General features: G+C 49.7%; 1 long non-coding RNA gene and 1 other non-coding gene across 9 annotated transcripts; both read right to left on the reverse strand.

Annotated features, from left to right (window-relative positions):
• Window positions 1–368: 368 nt before the first annotated feature.
• LOC136109790 (uncharacterized) lies at window positions 369–13,332 on the reverse strand. 8 transcript variants are annotated; one of them, XR_011741802.1, is made up of 7 exons: window positions 13,290–13,332; window positions 12,531–12,627; window positions 11,891–11,963; window positions 11,054–11,085; window positions 6,978–7,148; window positions 4,151–4,240; window positions 369–3,020 (listed from the first exon to the last, which is right to left on the reverse strand). It is a non-coding gene; the product is annotated as an uncharacterized lncRNA (long non-coding RNA). The 8 variants fall into 8 exon arrangements; XR_011741800.1 differs by lacking the exon at window positions 13,290–13,332 and adding an exon at window positions 13,246–13,286; XR_011741801.1 differs by lacking the exon at window positions 13,290–13,332 and adding an exon at window positions 13,242–13,279.
• LOC136109830 (small Cajal body-specific RNA 16) lies at window positions 12,309–12,484 on the reverse strand. The gene has a single exon (XR_010652550.1). It is a non-coding gene; the product is annotated as a small Cajal body-specific RNA 16 (non-coding RNA).
• Window positions 13,333–14,682: the final 1,350 nt, after the last annotated feature.

Raw genomic sequence — 14,682 nt, forward strand, 5'->3', positions numbered from 1 at the left:
TGATATTCCCTGCCATTATGCCTGTAACATCCTTTCCCTGCTCTGAAAGCCTGAGATACAATCCTACCAGCACAGCAGGGCGAGGAATTTACACCCACTCAGATTCCTCTTTGTTCATAACATTTCTCTCTTCAGATTATGAGAAATGTTTAAATTCTTGCTGACTGCCACTGCGCTGCTGAACCAAATATCTGTATAAGTAGAAAAGCTTTACTTGGACTTTTAAGGGTATTTGGAGTTTATCGTTAAAGCACAAGCACTAAGGTGAAAGTCCATAAATTAATGCTTAAATAAACGGTGGTAAGTGTCTTACCTGTTCCCTGCAGAAACAATAGTCTTAACAAGATAGACACAAAGGAGGAAAGTAGTATGTTTTAAAATTTTTGTATTATTGTCTAGATTCCTGTTACATCTTCTCTTATGGAAGCTCCACCAGTGCATCGTTAGAAGGAATATGCATGAATAATGGATGGGTGAAATGTTGAAGAAGTGCTGTGAGGCATGCTGAAAACTGGAGGCCGGAGGCCAGAGGCTGAAAGTGCAAACCATTCAGTATTTTCAGAAAATTAGGAATGCAGCTTGCTCGATACGATGGGAAGTTGGGCCGTAGGGAGGTTATGCAAGGTCGGTCACTCCCCACCACGTGAGCACTTTTCCTGGATTGCATTCCTTCACGTTACAAACTTTCATTACACAACCCAGCCATTTATCGTGTTTCAGGCAATATTGCCATGGAAATCAATGAGAACTATTGGTAGCCAACCCTTTATTGTTAATAATACCTAACTTAAGGCACAATTGCCTGGGAGCAGGTATACAAGAAAAGATTCAAAACGCCTCCGGGCTTTGCTGTAATTCAGCGCAAGCCCATGGAATTCCAGCAGGCAGGGACTTGCTCCGGTTTCTTTTGTTTGCATCCCAGAGAGTGAGTAAAAATGAAGTGGTCCTGGCTTCTTAATGTCCAGCGGGTCCCATCTTCACAGCTTTTGTACTAAAGAGAGGAGATTTTTAGGAGTTCTCAAAAAGAAAGAACACCCGTTTGTTCAAGGTCTTGCTGCTAAGCTATATGTTTATTAACAGTATGATGAAATCCTGAGTTCAGATATACTGAAGTTCTTCAAGAGCCGTTCCCTAATAAATCAGTCCCATCTGAGTCAGTGGAATTTTTAATGTACCACTGCATACATTGAAATAAACACCTGCTTTCTAAACCTTTAAAACTATGAAAAAGGTTCCAAATGATAACATTTCCAGCTAAAATAAACATGATGACTGACAAACTACTCATAAGACAGGATTGTGCCCTGGGGACATATGATTCCAGTTTACATGCAGTTCTTATTAAACACATTGTAGTTACTTAAGCAGATGTCACAACTTTTCCTTTCCCTTGTCAGTCTAGGGAGCCAGTACCTGGTGGTGCTGGGTATGAGGTGGTGTGAATTCCTTTACTCTTAAAACCAAAGTAGCTGTGACACCCAAGACGAGTCCTCCAGACACATACCAGAATGTGCTTGACTATAGCAGCTGTACATATTTTTTAAATCTCTCTGTACAGCCCATGCTGGGGAAATGGTGCACAGGAGGAGATGTCTCTCCATATGGCTCTGGAGATCTCAAAGCCCTTTGTAATGGCAGGTGAAGATACTAATAATTCCAACAGGCAGATATAAATATCGGGGCTCACAAAAGGCTGTAGGAAAAGTCATGCAGTAAGTCAGTATGAGAAAGCAGACCAGGGTGATCGCCTGATCCCAAACTCTGCTGCTTTGCAGCTCTGTGATAATTTTCCACCATTCAAGGATTTGGGAACAGGGTAAAATATCTCAAGAACAGCCATCTTCAGAGAAGTGATGTTACCATACAAAACCTAGAAAGCATTAAACTCTTGTGCTGAGATTCTTATTTGGGACTAAACTGGCGACAGTTTAGTGCAGTGTAAGTGAAGTTTTATTAATGTTATACTATTATTTATTTGAACTTTCTGGTATGTCACGGTGTAGAAAAGCCTTAAGTGGCCTTATAGCCTGGAACCCTTTCTGTTTTGATGCCACAAACAGTCAGGAACATGGTTTTTTTCCTTTCTCCTCAAGTGACTGATGGGAAAATTGAATTGTAGGCTGGGAGCTGGCCAGAGACACCAACTGCCAGCGCCTGGATTCCAGCAGCTGACATCAGAGCACCATTGACATAGCAAAGGTTACGTGGACAAACATTAGCAAACAGGACCAAGTCCCGATTCATAAAATACATGACGCGGGATGAGCATGCGGAAAGCATCCCAGCCCTTATTCACAGCCTCTCGTTGCCGAGCTCGTAACCATACGAGGCTTCTTGCATTGAATTTGGCGTCACCGCTCACAGGCAATGCAGTGCTGAAGCAAAAGAGAGCAGGTGGTACGGGGGGGCTGCTGGTACAGAAATAATTTAAGTGTGAGGAGCTAGCACAGCATATATTCTGGATGAAGCTGCAAATCCAACACTCGTCCCAATACCCATGCTGGATATTTGTGACATCCAAGAGGCTGATAGCACAGTCTTCTTGGAGGAGCATGAGAAGGCAGAAACACCCTTTGGGGCTTCCATGAAATTATTTTATCCTTCAGACATCAGAAAGTGGCATGGGGATTCAGGGCAAAATGTCAAAGGGAACTCCCACCACCAGCTTTCTTCCAGTATAAAGAGAAAAGCCCTTGGATGATAACTTATTTGCTGGGGTGGTTTACTGGTGCTGAAAATGTCGCACTCATAATACAGGGAGGTGGAGTTGCAAGCAAGGAAGGGTTTACTGGGCTGCTGGGAATGCTCAGCTTTCCCAGTTGCCTTTGGAAATGCCCATTGTGGCCATGTGTGCTGCCTGGGAGCCGCCTGGTACCTGCAAACAACCTGTAGCAGTCCTCTCCACAGGTGACTTAAAGTGCTGCCGGAATCCAATCAGTTTGTCAATGACACTTTTGAATCCTTAGAAAAATATCAGTCTCAGCCAAGAGGTGTAGCAAATGAAATGATGAGCAAATTTCCTGTGAAAATAAAAACAAAGGCTGCTTACTATCCCTCTTTCTAATGAGTCTGACAGTACAAATACTCTCATCTACTTCAACAAGCATTGCATCAAGCTGTTTGTTTGCTCACTAGGTATAGGCTTTGTCTCTGTTTGCTTGTAAAATGTTGATTTTCTTTTTTTTAATATTACTAAAGGGCTAATAAAAACAACAACAACAACAACAATCACTTAGTATTAAAAATATTCTACAAATCCAGCTCCTTTTAAAGTACACACTGACTCTTCCAGTCCTGGGTCTGCACCCTGTGGGCAAACACTGGGCTCTTTCCCTGGAGCTCTGTCAGGACAAACCGCCTGTGTGGCTGTTCTGCCAGCAGAAAAACGTGTGTTTCTGTACAGCTTATTCCCACGCCTGAAGGAAAATGAGGTGTATCATTACAAGGCACTTGCACACCAAAATAACTACCAGGATAGCTATTTCAGGGTTTCTTTTTGAAATCTGTGGATCGGACCTGTGCTGGCTGCTTTCATCCAAGGATCTCTTAGAAAACATTTGAGAAACAGAAGTCTCATGAGGCTACTTGCAGGCCATAGCAATGCTGCTTATCTGATCAGCAGAATTCTTTGCATGAATTCTGGTCCTGTTATCCAAGGCAATCTCATTATTTGCTATCCACGCTCGATCTGCTTGCTAATTTCTTTTTCCTCGTCACAGGGCAGGAACCTTCCTGTGCTCCACAGGCGCGCCTGTGCCTGGGAGATTAAAGAAAGCAAGCAAGACGCATTAAAAATGTCACCCACTTGCAGCGGTGGCAGCCTGAACGGGGAGCGCAATTTAGAGACAGATGTTCCTTCCGATTGAATTGTCTGTGTCACTGATCCCAGGGAGTTCAGTGCTCCTGGAAAGCGTGAGGCGGAGAGCATCACCGCTGAGCAGCCACTCTGCTGATTTTGATGTGGCCGCAGCATTAATCTGTCTCGGCTTCGAGAACCACTGGCTGACTCTCCCTCCTGGAATCAATTTGGCTAATGTACCGCATGATGGAAAGCAATCTCTTTGCTAGGCAAGACTGAACAGGGGTTGATAGCATCCTCTGTCCCCGCATAAGTGGACTGGTAGCAGAGCTCCACTGAAGGGATACCCACCGAGAGTTTGGCTCCGTCTCTCTCAGGAGGAGAGATGATGTACTGAACACCTTTTGGCTCTCATGGCTGTCAACACGGAACAGGGGGAGCCTGAGCAGAGAAGGAAGAGGTGGAGATGCCTTTTGAGCCAAGCACTGGCTGTGCAACCCATGTGCAAGTGGGACGTGGAGGAGTTTTTTTCTGGGGGCAGAATCAAATAACAGTCTCAAAATAACTTGGTTTAATGAAGGGGATGATCTCCAGCACGGGAAGCCTATTTGCTCTTGTGGTTTCAAGCTGGTAGCTAGACTAATGTGTGACCATTAAGTATTTCAAATTAGCTAACAAACAGCTGTTCTGTTTGATTTGCTTTTGGTCATAACCAGCCTGAGTCTCATTTACACAAGAGCCCAATGATGAAAAGAACCAATACACCTCAGTACAACTCCCTGGACAGAGAGGAAATGGCCTCAAGTTGTGCCAGAGAAGGTTCAGGTTGGATATTAGGAAAAATTTCTTCAGAGAAGGGGTTGTGAAGCACCAGAACAGGCTGCCCAGGGAAATGGTGGAGTCACCATCCCTGGAGGGCTTAAAAGATGTGTAGGTTTTTGGGGATATGGTTTAGTGCCAGTGGACTCGATGATCTTGAGGATCCGTTCCAACCACAATGATTCTGTGATTCCATGATTCTATGATTCTAAATGAATTTTGTATCCCAATTGGTAGGCAAGGACGTTTTGAGGGGGGCTGGGTAGCCCTTTGCCACCACTCTGTGAGATACGAGCTCCGCACTGGGTGAACAACTGTGTCCCTTCCCTCTCCATCACTGCCCTGGCCACATCCAGCCCTGGCACATTCAGCAACACACAGAGAACTACAGGTAACTGCAAAAAAACCCGCTATTGGTACATGGATGTAAGCCACATCAACACAGCACTGCTCAAACTAACCCAGAAGGAGGTTTTAAAAGTAGTCAAGCTAACTGCCAAAAATAAAACCCAATCCACCCCGGCTGCTGCACTGTGCCATGGGAACAATATTGTGCATATGATCAGATTCAGCAGGACACAAGCAGCCTAAGGGTCTTTTTACATTTGGCTTGAAAAGGCTAAAAATAGCACCCCCAAACCGCATTCCTTTTTTTGCTTTGCCATCTCTTCTGCCTGTTCCTGTTCACTGGCACTTTTACATGCAAAGCAGGATTTGGGATCCAAGGCCTGGTAATTAGACTCCAGCCCGGCAGCTGCAAGTGGAACAGCTGGAAGTGTTATTTTTATGGGTTATTAATTGACTCCATGAAAAAAAACCAAAAAGCAAAACAAAAAAACCCACACACCCCCCAACACACAAAAATCCCCAACAAAAAACAACAAAACAGACCAAATCAAACGAACAAAACCAAAAACCTGAGCCCAGCAAACAGAGCCAGCGAGTGGCAGTCCACGGCCACATGACAAGGTCTTAGTGACAGGAAAAGATAAAATGAAAGAGAGTGCCCAGTATCCTAAAGCCGATTAGTTATAGCAATTTCTCCAAAGCTAAATATAGAAAAAAAATCCTCCTCCATCTTCAGCTCCCGTTGGTGGAGATGAGAGAGCGCAAGGAAGGAGATAGAGAGAAATTTCATTTTTCACTTAACCCCCTCTTCCCAATGCTCAGCCATAAGCAAGATGCACAGACAACAGTTGGAAAAGTGTGATATTTCTCTCCACCCACCACGGTGACACCAGCCACCCCTCCTGTTGGACTTAGGGTATTTTCAGTCCCTTCCATGCTCCCCACTGCACAGGCTCCGTCTCCAGAGGCGCTTGAGGAAAACCCAGAACCCCTGCTGGGTGCCAGCGCTTTGTTCCACAGGACAGGGTTGTGGGTTAGTCCCTTATTTTCTGCTGCTTTGCCACAGTCAGCCTGTTCTGCACACAACCCTTCCTGAACCGAGGTGAGGCCATGGGGCTTCTAAAACACATTGGGTTTTGTGCTGTTACTTGGCCTATCCCAGCCCGGAGGTCCCCATGAGACCATCAGCTTTGTGCATAAGTGTCCAGGGGACAGGGATGTCATGTTCCCCACAGCCCCAGAACTGGGTTCCCATGGGGGAGCCATGGCTGGCTACCCAACTTAGCATCATAGAATGTCCTGAGTTGGAAAGGACCTACAAGGATCATCAAGTCCAACTCCTGTCCCTTAATGTGACAACCCCAAAATTCACACCATGTGTCTGGGGCCATTGTCCAAATGTTTCCTGAACACTGTCAGGCTTGGGGCTGTGACACCTCCCTGGGGAGCCTGTTCAGTGTCCAGCACCCTCTGGGTGAAGAACCTTTTCCTAACGTCCAACCTGAGCCTCCCCGGCACATCTTCTGCCATTCTCTTGGGTCCCATCATCAGTTGTCAGAGAGAACAACTTCAGGGCTACAGGAACACACCACCTTGCCCCTTGCCCATTAGTTCAGCTCAACCAGGCAACTGCTCCACGTCTGACAACACGGGAGCAGCTGTAGCTTTGCACAGGCCCTGTGTCCCCATGGTGGCTTCATGGACCCCCACCACAGCCTTTACCCTGGGCAGGTGGGCTGCAAACTCACTGCCAACAGAAGGGGATTCAGCATCAGCTGCGCGACCCCGCTCAGGCAGGGGGAGATGCATGTTGCTCATGCATCCACAGGTCTGGCAGTGCCACATCTCCACAGGCATTCGTTCTTCCTGAGCAAGATTCAGTATATACCATCTGTGCTACCATCACACCTCTCCACAGGATCCGAAATCCTGTTTCACAGGGGTAGACAGCACTTTAGGGACAGCAGAAGGGAAGGAAGCTTCTTTGAGAGGTGTCAGAGCCACAGGTTACCTTGCTGGAGAGGAGAGAGGTGCAGACAGCCCCCAGGATTGCAAAAACCTTTGGCCTCCACAGCACGAGATGGGGATTTGAGATGAAAGCACATCAAGCAAGCTAAAGTAGTGACATTTTCCTTCCCAGCTGCTACATCCTTGCCCACACAGCTGGTGGGATGACTCTGTGCTGTTAACGATGCAACATGATTAGTAAACAAATGATGCATTTGCACCAGGAATCAAAAAAAAACAGAGAGAGAGGAAGGGAGGAGAAAAGCAAGGAAACAAGTCCCATTTTAGGATAGTAGCATGCAGCAGTGAGCTCTTCAAAAATCTGCTGAGGGAGGCACTTGCACAGCACATGGTTTGGGCAGATCAATGAAGCTGCAAAGTGGCCTGCTCCTGGCAGGCACACAAATCCACTTTCTAATGAAATTTACAGCAAGTGGAATTTAGGTCACTACTCGGAAGCACTCAGTTTATTCCAGGCAGCTTTTTAAATATTTAAGAAATAGCTGTCAAATTAAGCCTGCTCACCTCTGGCTGGAAGGTCGAAATTGGAGCCACGGCAGATTTCTTAGCTACAGCTTAAAAATATATACATATTTTAAAGCTGTCTTTGATTGTCCCTTCCTTTCGTCATCACAGCACAGTGATTGAAATGACTCCTGTCATGCAATCTTGGCATGGGGGGGAACGAAGGGCCCAAGTGATGCTCAGGCTGTGCCCAGCCCAGCCTTGTCCCTTCCCCAGGGTCAGAGCCGCACTTGACCTTCCCGCAGCTGTGCTGTCCCTCCAGCAGTAAACCAGGGGTTTATCTGCTGCTGAAGGAGGACCAGTACCACAGCCAGAACTAAAAACGGCTCTCAAGGGAGCAGCTAAAAGCAGCCTCTTAGCAGAGGTGAACCTTTGCTAAAAGCTGAGTGATGCTGGGTGGAAGGATCTGGCTCGAGCTGGTGGTTGCTAACACAGTTCCAGCTGTCACACTCTAAGAGAGCTGCTGGAGCCTCTTCCAGGCATGGTGGGAAGGGAGGAAAGGTGGAAACCAGGCAGTTCTCTGGCTGTTTACCCAGCAGAAGTGACCACAGCCCCAATCTCCACACTCCCAATTCCTGTACAGAATCAGAGCAAAAGTACAGACGTTTCCTCTTCCGACAATGCAAAGTTCAACGCTTTGCCTAACACGCTGATGGCTTTAACTGATTCCTGCCCCAGCTCACAGTCCAGCCCGCCAGGCACAGACCTCAGAGCATTTCCAGCCTCAGCACAAGCCAGGAGCAGAGGAGGAGGGAGCAGAAGGTGCCTCAGAGCACAGCCGGGCTCCAGCATGTGGCTGCATGGTGCCGGTTCCTGGCCAGCTCAAGGACTGACCCGGCAGAGGAGACTAATTCCCCACAGATGCCACCGTGCCACGGCTGACCCTCCTGTATAGCAAGGGTATCGCAGCCCTGTGTGGGAAAAGGAATCAGCTGCATGTCAGAAAGGGCAGTTTTTCCTGAAACCCAAGTGGCCTGACTCTGCCATTCTGCATTGGGTGCACATATACCCGTTTTTGCAATGAAGAACTGCCTGCTGTCCTGGGCAGATGCTGCCAGCTGGCTGGCAGAGCTCGGGGCTGACCTTCAGCAACCAGATCTCCAGGGCCTCCAGCCCAGCAGGATTTTCCCCCTGCAGTGAGAACAACTACTGAGAAGTCACTAAAAACCCCAGCTCTGTGGTTAGAAGCAGAAGTCTGTGAGTAGTTTCTGTGCTCACTGCCCTGGGTTTACATTGCAGGAGAGCTGAGAACAGATCCCAAACTCCCCCCAAAAATCACAATGGGCAGAACTTTTTCCAAAAAGCCACGGGATGTGCAGAACATGACCTCACCAGTGAGAAATGGAGGAACCGAGATGTCATGCACGGGCAGCAGGCTCGGACAAGCAGAACCAGTGAGGCTGGAGCTCCCCAACCTGCAGAGCTGATGTAAGGGCTTGGTGCTGCCAAAATGCAGAGGTCCATCTCACCCAGAGCTCACCAGGACCTTCTGTGGACCAGCCTGGCTTTAATCCAGCAATAATAAAATGACTTTTTGCCAGGAGAGTGAGTTGCATCAGCTCCCCATACCACAGCCTGAGCTGAGCACAGCAACCCTGCAGCTCCTGTCCCACGTCCCCAGAGCAGCCAGAGAAACCATGTTAGGGCACAGGGTGAAATGCAGCAGAGACATCACGTGTACTGGGAAACAGGGAGCCAAGGACGTATGGGAAGAGCCATGGGGAACTAAGCTGCCTGGGGCCGGAAAAACAAGTTGATGCTGCAGCAGGGCAGCCCACCCACACGTGCAAAGGATTACAGTTGCTCCCGTCCCCGGAGCTGTTTTCAAGAAGGCTGATGAAGCCAAAGATGGATCAGAACCTGCAGAGATCTCAGGAAATGTAGGGAGCAAAGGCACCACACTGTCCCGGGGCAGGATAAGGCTGGGAGAGCCTTCGTGACCGTGACCTGGCAAAAAACGTTCTCTCCAGCAAGCAAAGGCCTTGCTCCAGCAAAACATGCTTCCCCCCAGCTCGCTGTCAGCACAGGGTGCACGTCCAAGCAGATAACTCATTGCTCTGGAGACTTGTGTATACACGAGATGAGCTATTCTTGCCTGCTCAGGAAGGAACAGCTCACAAACGGCACAAACAAGTGCATGGCTCGACCTTATCGCAGCACACAGGGTGCAAATGGCAGAGTAGACTCCTCCAAACAATTACTCACACTTCAATGCTGGGGTTGTGTTTGCAAAAACACGGAGCCACAGTGCTGGCCAGAGCACTTTGCACGTAACCTCCTTCACAGCTGGGGAAGAAAAATAAATGGCATGTGCTTGGAGAGCTGGGGAAAGTATCGCTTTGAGGCCTGGTGACAGCACCCCAGGACTGTGTGTGGGTGTAACCCACTGACATCACCAGCACCCTCAGCACCGCTCCTGGGTCCCTCTGCAACTCACACAGGGTTTGCAGCTGCCCTCACACTGCCAACACCCTCCTTGCTCCAAGCTCCTTTCAGGCAGTTCAGAGATCAGAAGGTCTCCCCGCAGCTCCTGTTCTCCAGCTGAACCCCCCAGATCCCTCAGCCGCTCCCATCACACTTGTGCTCCAGCTCCTCACCAGCTCTGTTCCCTTCTCTCAACTCACTCCAGCATCTCTCCTTCGGACACTCCTCAAGCACAGTGAGTGCTGGAGCAAAGCAGGCATTGCTGGGCTCAGTTCTGTTCAGAATTCACTAAGGTGACACTTAAGAGGGATAATTTAGGGAGGAAGAAATCCTGTACTCAGCCAAGCAGCCAGCATGGCCACTGTGAGCTGCGTGGCTCCTGCAGCAAGGGAACACACACAACACGGCAGTTGCCAGTATAAAGTTACTACTTGCTGTTAGCAAAGGCACATTTTACGACCCAGGTGCAAGGAGAGGGAATTTGGCACATGCAACTGAGCCCCCCAGGCCACCTCTTCCAGGTACCAGTGCTGGAGGCGCTGGGCACCAGCTGCCTGCCCCGGCACACACGCATGTTGTTGGTGAGGAATTGCACCGGCCAGGGCCAAGCACCACCACACAGAGCACATGGCTGGTGGTTGTATAATGCAGAAGCAACCTGGGCTGCTGCCAACGCAGAGTGGGGATTTTCAACGGGAACGTAATCCCGTCAGCCTTGCTGTCCGCGCAGCCAATTAAAGGAAGAGAGTCTCCCGTTTTCAATCGTTCTGCGGAGCTTCACACCCTCTAGTGGAGATGGAAGCTTGGCACACTGGGAAGATGCTGAACTCAAGACGGAAATCACAAAGCACAGCTACAGAACACTGCACATCTCAGCGTGTGACCACCCCGCGCACAAGTCACACATGTCAGTGAAGAAGTAGTTTCACATGCCCGCTTGCGTGCACACACACTTGCAGCATGTTAAAATATCTGTTCATGCACAATAGCAAGTATTAAACATGAAAAAAGGAAGAAAATCAAGTTTGAGAACCAGATTTTATTTGTTTACCATCTAGTTAGGCAAAACTACTTTCTCTAAGCTAAAAAGACCACACAGGTACAACCAAATTGCAAGAGCAGCACTCTCACCATCCTGCAGAATGATCTTCTGGTCCAGCCACCTGAAAAGAAATAACCAGGATGTTCAGCAGCAGCAAGAACTGGGCACAGGCATCACGAGGCTGTCACAAACAGCTCGTGACCCATGGCCCTCCTGCAAATGGTTACGTGTTAACTGAAATGAGAAAAGGCTTTATTGTTTAAAAGTTAGTTGACAGGAAAATCCTTGGTCAAATAACTTCGTTTTAAAAATTAATATTCTTCAAGCTTAGAAGAAACTTAGATCCAACTTTTCCCTCCTTTATTAGAAACCTGACAAGTTTTAAATAGAGCAAACTTTATAAGTTTTGAATTTCAATGATAAATACAGTTCATTTTTCAAGTGCAACTAAGATCGGGACATTTGCAGTCACCCTATCTACAGCTCCATATGCTTTGTTCTGACAGCCCCTGTGGCCAAAAATACCTATTTGTAACCCAGAGAAGAGCGACATTAGTGAAAGGGAAATGCTTGGGTTAAATCTGCTCAGAGATGGGACCAAGAAATCACAGATCAGGGTAAGCTAAAGAAGCTTTTTTCTGGGACAGGGGGCAGGGAGGGTCTCCCATTTCAGCAGCAATGGGATATTAATTAATTTAATCCCAAAGTCCACTGAGAGATCTCGCTGGTCACCAGATCAGCTGCAGCCACGAGCAAAACACAGTCTGGAGCAACCACCTGGGGTGACCTCGCTGTGAGCCAGATCACCCAACCGACACCCCCGATAAACAAGAAAAGCAAAAGTATCTTGTTTGTTGGTTTGTTTGTTTGTTTTTAGCAAAGAATCTTTGCCAGGATGACTTTGGTGCCAGGTTCACAGCACAGACCTTCCCCGCTGCCTTTCCCGTGCTTGCGAGAGCACGTGCTCGCCTGAGCCGTGACCCCAGCTGAACTCCCCGGCTGTAGGAGAAACACCAAACAGCAAAGAAAATCACAGATGTAACAAAGAGCAAAGTACACAACTTCCAACAAAGCCTTACAATTTGTTCAAGTAAAAAAAGCACCTTATCGGTATTCCCTGCTACATGGGGAACAAAGTTTTGGAATTCAGATAGTACCAGTGATAAATCAAGTGGAAAAATAAACAAGCAACATATCTAAGTTTTGCTTTCCACATCTATAAAACTTGCCCACAAAGGCAGTGCAATGTCAGTTTAATTTTGCTAGAATACTTTCAAAAGAAGATTCAGTACATGTTAAAGGAATGAATCTAAAAGCTGTTTTTCCTGGGCCTGGGGAGGAACCTGTTGTATGCAGTATCATACATGACCATCAAAATGCTGCATGGATGCTCACACCTGTTACTGCATGGGAGAACCCCAGTGCGGGGCTCCCGGGAGCTGATCTGGGGCACGGGGCGGGGCTGGCAGGGACCAGGCTGGGCCAGCGACCCGCCACCCAGCAGCCCGTCCCCAGGCCCTCGTGTCGCCACCCAGAAGGGACACACAGGGCTCACCCGATTCTCACCTTACAAACAGAAGCACCGAGGGGCCAATGTACTCCCCCCGCAGTCACCGCTCAGACCTGTGGCCCCGCAGCAGGAAATTCCGCAACACACAAAATGCTGGAAAAACTCCCCAGAATAAATGGTCCCAATCTGGCCACCCCAGCCCTGCTGGCAGTGTCAGTGGGTCCTGCTCTGGCCACGCAGTCCCCTCCCCGCTGCGTGGCCCTTCCAGCCCTTGGGCCCCCCATTTTTCCCCTTGCCTCCCCTCACCGCATCGCCCCCCCTGCGGGCCCAAAGACCGGGAGCGCATAGAGCAACACAAGGGGAGTTTGCCCCCCTGCACAGCACCCCAGCAATCCTGCCCCCCAGGCCCTCCCGACATCCCACGGCCGCATCCCAAGTCCCTGCCCCGCCCCCCTGACCCCCCATCCCGTATCTCTCCCAGCCCCCATTACCCCCCACCTACCACACCGCCCCCCAAACACCGCCCCGAATCCACCCCCCCAGCCCCATATCCTGCCCCTCAACCCAAATGCCCCCCACCTTGCCCCCAGATCCCACTGCTCCCCGTACCCCGCTGACCCATCCCCCAATGCCCCCCACACTGTCCCCAGCTCCCCAACCCCACACCCCCAATGCCCCCCACACTGCCCCCAGCTCCCCCAATTCACCCCAGTCCCCCAATGCCCCCCACACTGTCCCCAATTCACCCCAACCCCCGGCCCACCCACCCACCACGAGGCCCAACGCGGCCGGAAGCAGAAGAACCGGAAACCCACCGAGACGACGCGAAGACCAGAGCGCCTCGCAGAGCGCTCCCAGCGTCCCGTGGTCCTCCAAGCAGTGTCTTAAAGGGCCAGTGGCGTCCCGAGGCGGCCTGACCGGCGTTGCTATGGCAATTTAATCACAAATCTCCCTCCAATACATTTAGGTATAAATAGCCCGACAGAAGGAAAACGCCACAACACACATGCAACAGCTTTCTCCCTGATGGCTCATTAAAAACAAATGAGCGCTTAGTTTTATTTCTTCGAAAGCAGATTTTTGGCAGACCTTTTATCAAACACACAGACAAATCTAAACCACAAATTCCAGTGGTGGATGGGAAGAGCAGCCAGTCAAACATCAGCACCTTCAACACCCGCACGCTTTCAGGCTGCCCATGAAACCCCAACGCGGCATCTTGGTGCGAGGGGTTGAGTGAGACGGTGGCAGCCCAGCTGTGTCCCCAGCCTGGCCCCACACTGGCGACAGCTCACTGTGTCCCCAGCCTGTCCCCACACCGGCAACAGCTCACTGTGTCCCCAGCCTGTCCCCACACCGGCGACAGCCCAGCTGTGTCCCCATCCTATCCCCACAGTAGAGACAGCTCAGCTGTGTCCCAGCCTTTCCCCACACCAGCAGCAGCTCATCTGTGTCCCCAGCCTGTCCCCACACCGGTGACAGCCCAGCTGTGTCCCCAGCCAGTCCCCACACCAGCGACAGCTCAGCTGTGTCCCAGCCTTTCCCTACACCGGCAACAGCTCGGCTGCGTCCCCAGCCTGTCCCCACACCAGTGACAGCCTGGCCATGTCCCCAGCCTGTCCCCACACCAATGACAGCCTGGCCATGTCCCCAACCTGTCCCCACACCATACAGGGCCGATCAGCCGCTGGCCGGGCAGATCACTCAGCGCTCTGGTTCACTGTGCTGTGCTGCCCAGAGCCTGCTCTGAATACTGAACTCCTCATTTCCTTGCGATTTTTCTCTTTTGGTGCTTGTAAACGCACAGGCAGAGCGATTTACAGATGCCGAGGAATGCCTTTCTGGTCCCTGTCAAATCGAAGGTCGTGATCCTCATTTCACACACAGGATTGGGATGATCAAGGGGTGAATGAAAACACAAATACCCACAGATTTGAGCTCGCTTTGCAAAACCTATGTCTACACTTCCAGGGCGCAAAGCCCTTTCCTTCTGCCTCTTGATCAGTGGTCACAAGCCAAGGGATATTTGCCTTTCCCAGCGTAGCTCAGGTTTTCACATGCTGCTGGTTTAATGTTGGATGTGATAATAGGGGTGGTGGTGGTTTTTTCTTATAGTCACACTGAAATCCTTCAGTGGTGCCAGAAGGAGCGTGTGGCAGAGCCCTGCAGCCAGCCCTGGGCTTGTGTGTGCAGAGCCTGAGCGCGAAA

Source organism: Patagioenas fasciata, chromosome 18 (genome assembly GCF_037038585.1).
Source record: "Patagioenas fasciata isolate bPatFas1 chromosome 18, bPatFas1.hap1, whole genome shotgun sequence".
NCBI classification, from domain to species: Eukaryota; Metazoa; Chordata; class Aves; order Columbiformes; family Columbidae; genus Patagioenas; species Patagioenas fasciata.